Genomic DNA, 9,564 nt, shown 5'->3' with positions numbered 1-9,564 from the left:
CTCAATCTCTCCTGGTACTTCCTCACACAAACCTCTTCACTCAATCTCTCCTGGTACTTTCTCACAAAACCCTCTTTTCCAAGCTCCAGTGTGTATCCAGTCCTTCTATACACCACTGATGCAACAGCAGTTCAGTAATTTTAACGTAGCCACCGTGACCAGACCATCATCTACCTCTCCAATGACCCCGGCAAATACTAAGTCTTGTGTAAGGTCATCAATTGGTCTCGATTTCATATGAGGTTAGGTAATTACCACCTCCTCGTCAACAGGCAGTCTTTCATCTTTCCAATTAAACTGTTGACAGCTGTTTCCTCTCCCTTCTCTGTGTTCAGGTAGGTAACAGCTTTGTAATAACAGCATCCACCCACACCTCATCCTTCTATCTACCTCCCTCCTTCCTTGTAGGAGGTTGACCACCATCGTCTGAACCATCTCCCTTGATGGAGACTAACACCAGCCAACATCTGACGAAGGTAATGATACACAATTATCAACACTCAGTCACTGTGTCTCTCTTCATCCCAACACAAATCGTCCCTTCTCTTATCATTATCATTGTCTCCTTATCAATTTCATTTATTATCTTTATTGTAGCACTATACCCAAAACATTTTGACCTTCTCATGCCTCTGAATTGACGCAACGCAAACGACCTTCCCTGACGGTGAACAATGTCCGACCTGAGGTCAGGGTCATCAACCATCACCTTCCTCATTAGACCTCTAACAACTCATTAGATCTTTAAACACCATCAAGGGACTTTAGAAGTCCCTAAAGACCTTAGTGTTGTGATTGTCACAGTAAGAGAGCACTCAGATATTTACTACCTGCTTTACAATGTTTATCTCATCTACATATGACGTCATACGAAACAACCAACACGTCAACATCGTTCATGGAGTAATTCGAAGGTTGAGTCGTGAGGTCAACCCCAGGGTCAGGCTTGAGGGCGATATATGACTCAGAAGTGTACCCTTAAGTATGTGGGTCATATATGCTATAAGATGAATTAGAATTATATACCTGGAAAAGATATTAGGCGTCTGCTGCTCTTACCCTTTTCTGTTGCTGGTACCCTCACCCCTGTCTGTTGCTGGTACCCTCACCCCTGTCTGTTGCTGGTACCCTCACCCCTGTCTGTTGCTGGTACCCGTGTCTGTTGCTGGTACCCCTCCCTGTCTGTTGCTGGTACCCATGTCTGTTGCTGATAACCCTTGTCTGTTAATCGTCTGTTTTCCCCTCTCTTTCCCTGTGTGTTCCAGCGTCTTGTAACAAGTTAAACAGGAGAAAGACCCCCAATCAGACTGTCGACATTGACCAAAAGAATCTTCCCTAATTGCCCAACACGTAACTATATAATTACCTAGTTCAAAAACGTCTAATTGACCAATACAAACCCATAACGATAACCCATTAGAAACCCATTGTCTATACCATTCCACGTTTCCCCCACTGCGTCAAATATAGTCTTTTAAAATGAAAGAAAAAAGTTTTGGAATCAAAGATTCTATATAGTTCCATCCTTTGAGGACTTGCTTCACCCTAAATCTTTTTTCAAGGTCCACCAGAGACCCTCCAGCCCCTGTGGTCCACCAGAGACCCTCCAGCCCCAATGGGCCGACCAGGGCAGCCTCCTCCCCCCCCCCTCCCCCAGACCGTAGCCTTAAGAAGGGAGCCGGAAATAAACCATCTTTTCGAGGCGACTCAACCGCAAGTCGAACTATGTGTTGAAGCTTCGGGAAGATCGAAGCTTCGAAAATGGGATCAGAGATAGTCTCTTGCTTCCTGCTTCTCTGCTACGTTCGTCTGTTCCTCACTTTCTCTTCATTAGCTCTGTTCCTCACCGTAAAAGCCAAGTCAAACGCTAGGGTATCATGCTCCAGGGTCGTACCGTCGTGCATATATATATATATATATATATATATATATATATATATATATATATATATATATATATATTATTTTTCCATCCAATAGCAAAAAATTTGTATTTGAAATATACGCAAATGTCGTAACAGAGGCGTTTGCTGTCAACAGACAGTTTTGTAAAACAAGTTTTAGAGATATTTCAGTTTATTTTTTTGTTATGAAGGCAAACATGAGTTAGATAAACTGTATTTATATGTCGTGTGTGTATGTGTGTGTGTGTGTGTGTGTGTGTGTGTGTGTGTGTGTGTGTGTGTGTGTGTGTGTGTGTGTCGTGTTGAGTTTAGAAAAACAGAATATACGATTGTTGATGTATAGATGGTCTGTGTTGTAGGGTTAGGATCTCTCTCTCTCTCTCTCTCTCTCTCTCTCTCTCTCTCTCTCTCTCTCTCTCTCTCTCTCTCTCTCTCTCTCTCTCTCTCTCCCCTAGCACTTCCAGGGACAACGTGACTTGCAATTTTCCTTCTCTTTAACAGGTTTAATTGTCATAATTTTCTTGCCTTTGTCTGGCATCAAATTATTCATGAAACGCTTAGTTAACTGCCTCACTTAGGACAAAGGAACCTCCCCAGGGGTTCACTGTCACTGCTCTCATTACATAGAGTGTATGTTGCTCCTAGGAAGGGGTATGCTGCTCCTAGGAAGGGGTATGCTGCTCCTAGGAAGGGGTATGCTGCTCCTAGGAAGGGGTATGCTGCTCCTAGGAAGGGGTATGCTGCTCCTAGGAAGGGGTATGCTGCTCCTAGGAACGGGTATGCTGCTCCTAGTGAGGGGTATGTTGCCTTCAATAAGGGCTATGCTGCTCCTAATACCGCCACCACCATCATCACTGCATCTCTCCTCCCTCAAGCATCTCCACCGTCATCACCAACACTCCACCTAACCCCCCGAAGCTATAACATATAGAATCGTAAGGTTGATATATTGATTCTATAACTCACACACGTCGGCCTTGCCACCTCCACTCCCTTGCGACAGCGCACACGCGCATCCTGGCTAGGGTTCATGCATGACCCACCATGCCTTCACGACCATCCACATCTCCATCCACATATCCCTCATAGCATCCACATCTCCATCCACATATCCCTCATAGTATCCACATCTCCATCCACATATCCCTCATAGTATCCACATCATAAACGTGGAGACTAATGTATAGATAAATGGTTTATCATAGATGTATATTGACGCAAGGTACGCTCAGTGAATCCATCATTTTTAGGTAAAACTAAATAGAAATTGTTTCAGAATGTTCTGACATATTACTAGGAAAAGGATTTTTCCATGTGACTCCCCAGCAAAAGAAATTTAGACAAAGACAAGGAGAAAGAAAGTCAGATTCCGGAGGGAAACACGAATTTCCTGTGCTAACTCACTTTTCTATATCGTTGTAAGACTTGCTAAAGAAACACACCCGACACATAGAAACAAGTTTATAAAGAATCTAACTACTTATAAAAGCCCTCATTTATATAGATGTTTTGCGATCCAATATTCTCCTTAGTTGTACATCTGTTATAGACGTCTTCACTCAAGATTCCTATAGATACAAATCCTATCATGGAATTCAGTATCATGATCAAGGTATACAAACCTGTATGGATGATAAATGGAAAGTTATCGATTCGGTTCCCCAGCAGGAAACATGACTTCAGGGGTTTACCTGATGAGTTCCCCAGCTTCACAACTACACAACACACACCGTGGTATCCATCACCCGGAGAGCATAGCTATATATTATAGTCTATCTACTTAGACAAGCGTAGTGCCAGGAAAGCATCCATAATTCCCCTCATAGCATATCTATATCAGCTAACCAATTATAGTCATTGCATGACTATAGAAACGTCTCTTCAACACTACAGTATTGTATCTACTACAGGACTACAGTAACACCCAGGCCTCTTCATCAACACAGTATCAACTAGAAACACATAATGACACATTCAAAACAAAATCCTTTTCTTTATTAGAATCTACATATCTATCACTACATGAATACTTATCCAATTTTTATAGTAATGAGACGAACAGCTGTTCCAATTTCAGAGTGAAATATTCACAGTGACATCACAACAATAATGTATTGATCAGGAACTTCCATGAATTCGACATGAAACATTTTCAAGTCGCTGAGAATCGTCACAAAAGCTGATTTGATTTTGGTGATCATAGAAAACGAGAGAACGTATAAGAAAAATTAAATATAAAAAGAATTTCACACACCAGATTAGATTATCCTTTATCAGCAAGCGATATATCACAAATAACAACATTAGGTATAAATAGTGTTATTAGTTAAACAATTAGCAAGATATCATTAGCACATGTGGCCTTCTTTAACATATTAATTACCCATGCAAGGGAAGTCATTAGGTCACAATTTGCATAAAGCTTGAGGTGAATATTAATGAGGAATACGTCTATGATTCACTGTATTAACACAATCCCCTGACAATGTATTTGTATCAAATTACTTTAATAAACTATATTCATTTATCATTTACTTGAAATATAAAACTTTTATCATTTATTCTGATTACCACAAACTATTGTTATTTGTTTTATTGCTAAAGTTTAACTTATACTGTTTGGAGAGACGCACTTCAGAAACACGTCATGAAACAGAAACCTGAAGCACTGAATTTCATCAGTAAGCAAGAAGGAGCCTTGCCTGAAGTCTCAGCTGTAAACAAGAGTTAAAGTCTTCATTCTGGAGGTCCAGGTGAAGCCTTTACTGCCTCGTTCTCCTTGTGTCTGTACAATAAACATGCTGGAGACGGATCCCACTGAAAATACTATAATCCCGCCCTCTATAATATATATATATATATATATATATATATATATATATATATATATATATATATATATATATATATATATATATATATATATATATATATATATATATATAATCCCTAAAATCATAGTTTACCATAAAAAATTTTCTCATATAGTTATGAGAATGCTCAACAGATGGCGCAGATAGTCAGTACTAAATCTCACGTTATTCACACTGATGTGGGCGGTAAGTGTCCTGTCTTGGTAGTGATGACTGAGAGAACGTGTCAGTATTGAAATGGTTGTTGTGGTGTGTACTTGCGTCTCAAAACAAAGGGCACTTATAGCTGTTTTATGCTATTTGGATTATCTGTGATACTTTGTAAGTGTATTTCAACAGTTGTCTTGTAATATTCCATAATTTTGATAAGTTTTAATCAGTATTTATGTATGATTTTACGTTAAATATTCCAAACACCGTCAACATTCCTCCACACCCCACACACCGTGCATGCATGCTCCTCCACTCCTCTCTACCCTCCCCACACACTCCCACACTCCCTTCTACACTCCCAACACACTCCCTCACTCCCTTATACTCTCCCAACACACTCCCTCACTCCCTTCTACACTCCCAGCACACTCCCTCACTCCCTCCCTCCCTCTCGCCAGTGGGGCCTCTGGCTTAATGGGTAAAACCCACGAGCTCAGACCTGAAATTAATGGTTCGGTACCGTGTTACCTGAGCCTCGACGTCCCCACCCGCTTATCATAGTCCCCCCCCCCCCCCCACACTGGTCATCAGGTCAGAGTGAACTCGCTCACACTAACGGTTGCTGGTGAACGAGTGTTGTTCACGTCTTGGTGAAAATGTTCACGTGTGTGTGTTACGTGGTGCTGGTGAACATGTTCACGTGTGTGTGTTACGTGGTGTTGGTGAACATGTTCACGTGTGTGCGTTACGTGGTGTTGGTGAACATGTTCACGTGTGTGTGTTACGTGGTGCTGGTGAACATGTTCATGGTGAACGATGGTGATGAAGTAGTAGTAGTAATGACCCACTTGGTGATTTGTTTGCTGGCCGTTTGGGTGGTTTATTCTTGACCATATTGAGGTTTTACTGGTGATTTGACCTGGTGAACTATTAGTGACCATCGTAACAACCTACTACTGCCCTCCTCCAACACGGGGTCGTTGCTGGTCAACACCGTGGAGATCTTGGTGACGTAGTGATGACCTTCGTCTTGATGTATTGGTGACTTGTTATGATGACGTAATGTTGACCGTCCCTCGCTTGTTAGTGACTTGTTATGATGACGTAATGTTGACCGTCCCTCGCTTGTTAGTGACTTGTTATGATGACGTAATGTTGCATACTTGCTGGCCATCTTGGTGAGGCGCTGCCTTCATCCACTGATCAACAACATGATCAATATTGTCTTATCATTCCTTAACAACACACACACACACACACACACAGACACACACACACACACACGCAGACACACACACACACACACACACACACACACACACAGACACACACACACACACACAGACACACAGACACACACACAGACACACAGACACACACACACACACCATAAATCTCCCAGGGAGAATCTAATGCAATATTTAGCATGTGGGGAAAACATTTGGTTCTCAGGTGAAGTACGTTCCCAACACCTTAAGAACAAGGGCCGGCCCGGGCGTTCCAGGGAACGTAAGGAACACACGCCACACTAGGAACGTAGGGAACACTAGGAACATAAGGAACGTTAAGAACGTAAAGAATGTAGGGAAAGAAGGGAACGTAAGGAACGAAGGGAACGTAATGAACGAAGGGAACGTAATGAGCGAAGGGAACGTAAGGAACGAAGGGAACGTAAGGAACGAAGGGAACGTAAGGAACGAAGGGAACGTAAGGAAGAGAACGTTAAGATCAAAGGGAACGTAAGGAACGAAGGAAACGTAAGGAACGAAGGGAATGTAAGGAAAGGAACGTAAGGATCGAAGGGAACGTAAGGAACGAAGGGAACGTAAGGAAGAGAACGTTAAGATCAAAGGGAACGTAAGGAACGAAGGAAACGTAAGGAACGAAGGGAATGTAAGGAAAGGAACGTAAGGATCGAAGGGAACGTAAGGAACGAAGGGAACGTAAGGAAACCCACACCAAGTGTTTGTCTGCCTGTAGCGACACTTGCCCCGTCCGCTGGTGTGGTAAGGGACATATAAACAGTTTAATGTGCCCATGTGAGGGTTCTAAACTGCCTCCTCCTGCCGCAGGGAAACAGAGGAGGTGGAGGGGCTGTTTCCTCCTGCTGAAGGGAAATAGAAAAAGTAGGTCTATTGCGAGGACAGAGGGTGCGTAAGAGCTCACATATTGCAGTCTTTACCGCCTCCAGTGCTGGTGTGAGGTCGACCGAACACTCCCTCCTGGCGATCACTCCCTCCTGGCGATCACTCCCTCCTGGCGATCAACGAACACTCCTGGCGATCAACGATCACTCCTGGCGATCAACGAACACTCCTGGCGATCAACGAACACTCCTGACGATCAACGAACACTCCTGGCGATCAACGATCACTCCTGGCGATCAACGAACACTCCTGGCGATCAACGAACACTCCTGACGATCAACGAACACTTCTGACGATCAACGAACACTCCTGACGATCAACGAACACTCCTGGCGATCAACGAACACTCCTGGCGATCAACGAACACTCCTGGCGATCAACGAACACTCCTGGCGATCAACGAACACTCCTGGCGATTAACGTACACAGCTAACACTCAACAACAACAACAAGACATGCATATATATAACCAGACACAAGCTCCACCTTTGTACATTAAGCTCCACAACTTTGAACAAGTCGTGAAGTCGATCCAACTCCATCGCCTGGAGATATGTAGCCGCGAGCAGGACCGGCGAAAGTGCAGTGCGATATCAAGATAACAGGTCTGTGTGGGAGGGAGGGAGGGGCGCGGGCGTGATGATAGCAGCGTTGGGCAAGGTGGTTGGACGCTAGCAGGATTGTGGTACGCCCAACCCAGACGCCAGCCGGAACTCGTCCTGTGGGAAATTCTTAGCAGAAAAGTTGTGCATAATAGACTGGAAATACGCAGTGGTAGATGACGTTCAGTCTCGACCCGGCCATTGAACAGGTGCTTGACAAAGGCTGACGGGTAAATGGCCGTGTAAAAGGCATGGACAATAACGGGAGAGGTGCAGGAAGTAATGCAGTCTGGGAGTGGCTACACAGGGCCGATAGAATTTCGTCCCTCTGGACTCCGCTAGTGGAGGGAGGGAGGAGGAGGAGGAGGGGGATGTATTCTACTGGGAACCTAACGCGTCTGGGGAGGTGACGGGTGGTAGGAGAGGTCTCGAACCCCGCTGCCCGGGGAGGGGAAGACCTGAAAATGGTCTTCCAAGAAGTACGAAAATAGACCACCACATTGTCTCTCAAAATTTCATGATCATAAAATTGCACCAGAGATGTTGTTCACGTTAGATAAATACGCCCAGATTTAAACTAGTTTTTTCATTACTTTCTCTCGTTAATGACCATTGAGCTAAATTAGTCCAAGTTATAATACTTGTTAATTACCTACAACTTGTGAATCCCAGATAACACTCTTGAATAGAATCACTTTACGTAATTAAACCTATATGGAAATTACCGCCTGCATGTGAACCCTGGACCTTATGTAGTCTAGACGTAAGGTTCAGAATAATGATACATGTGAATCATTTATTCTTCCCATCTGGTTATATAATGATAAATCATGATCAATAAATTCTGAACCTCATGACGTGTCTTGAACATGTTGAACGTTGTGAACCTGGCGATGGCTTCTGAACATACTGAACATGTATGAGTGTTTATACACCTGTAGCAATACATGTGTGTGTACATTTGAAGCCACGTATGTACATCTGAGTATCATTATGTACGTATGTCTGTATTTGATTCAAAACATTATTTTTTTCCCACTAATTGAAAGCAGTATTAGACTAGGCAACAATCTCAGTAATTAGAAATAACTCGTTAATGAGCTGAGCACAGAGTTAATGAACTATGTAGAAATTGCAGTAGGATGAAAATCACAAGGAAGGAAAAGATAATTAGAAGGAAGATCAAAAAATGAAGGTTAAAGAGAAATACTTAAGACGATGAGACACTAATGTGTTTACTTAGACGAGATGCTTTTTGTGAAAGATTGCATAGAAAATGAGTTGCGGTCCTCTGCAAGGGCGGGGCCTCTTGGTATGTCATAATGTTTGATTATAGCAAGTTATATTATAGGTTAGATTATACCATACTAGATTATATGAGCAGATAATACCAGGCCATATGACACAGGCCTTCATTGGTAGCCACACACATCCCACACAGGCCTTCATTGCTAGCCATACACCCCCCACACAGGCCTTCACTGCTAGCCACACCCCCCACACAGGCCTTCACTGCTAGCCACACACCCCCCACACAGGTGTGTCACGTTAGATAAAGAGTACTGGAGCAGGACCGTGCATACGTCAAGCCCCCACGTCAGACAGCTACATAATGAAGGCCATTATACAAATATTGACGAGGTCAACACATGTGTGACCCCGGGAGGGAAAAGGTCACCAGACTGGACTACGATGGTCTTCTGCTGATGTCTGAGTGCCTGTAGCAGCGAGTCAGATATTGGTCTCTGCTAGCCAAGGTTATGGGATTCTATTTTAGGAAAAGTTTACGTACGCTAGTTAATTATATAACCGCAGGACTCCATTTATGGAACTGGCGTAGCGAAGACGGATATAAGTGTCCTGTGTCTGTGTTGTGCACTTATAT

The sequence above is a fragment of the Panulirus ornatus genome, chromosome 31, assembly GCF_036320965.1.
Source record: "Panulirus ornatus isolate Po-2019 chromosome 31, ASM3632096v1, whole genome shotgun sequence".
NCBI lineage: Eukaryota > Metazoa > Arthropoda > Malacostraca > Decapoda > Palinuridae > Panulirus > Panulirus ornatus.
This window is presented reverse-complemented; position numbering follows the sequence as displayed.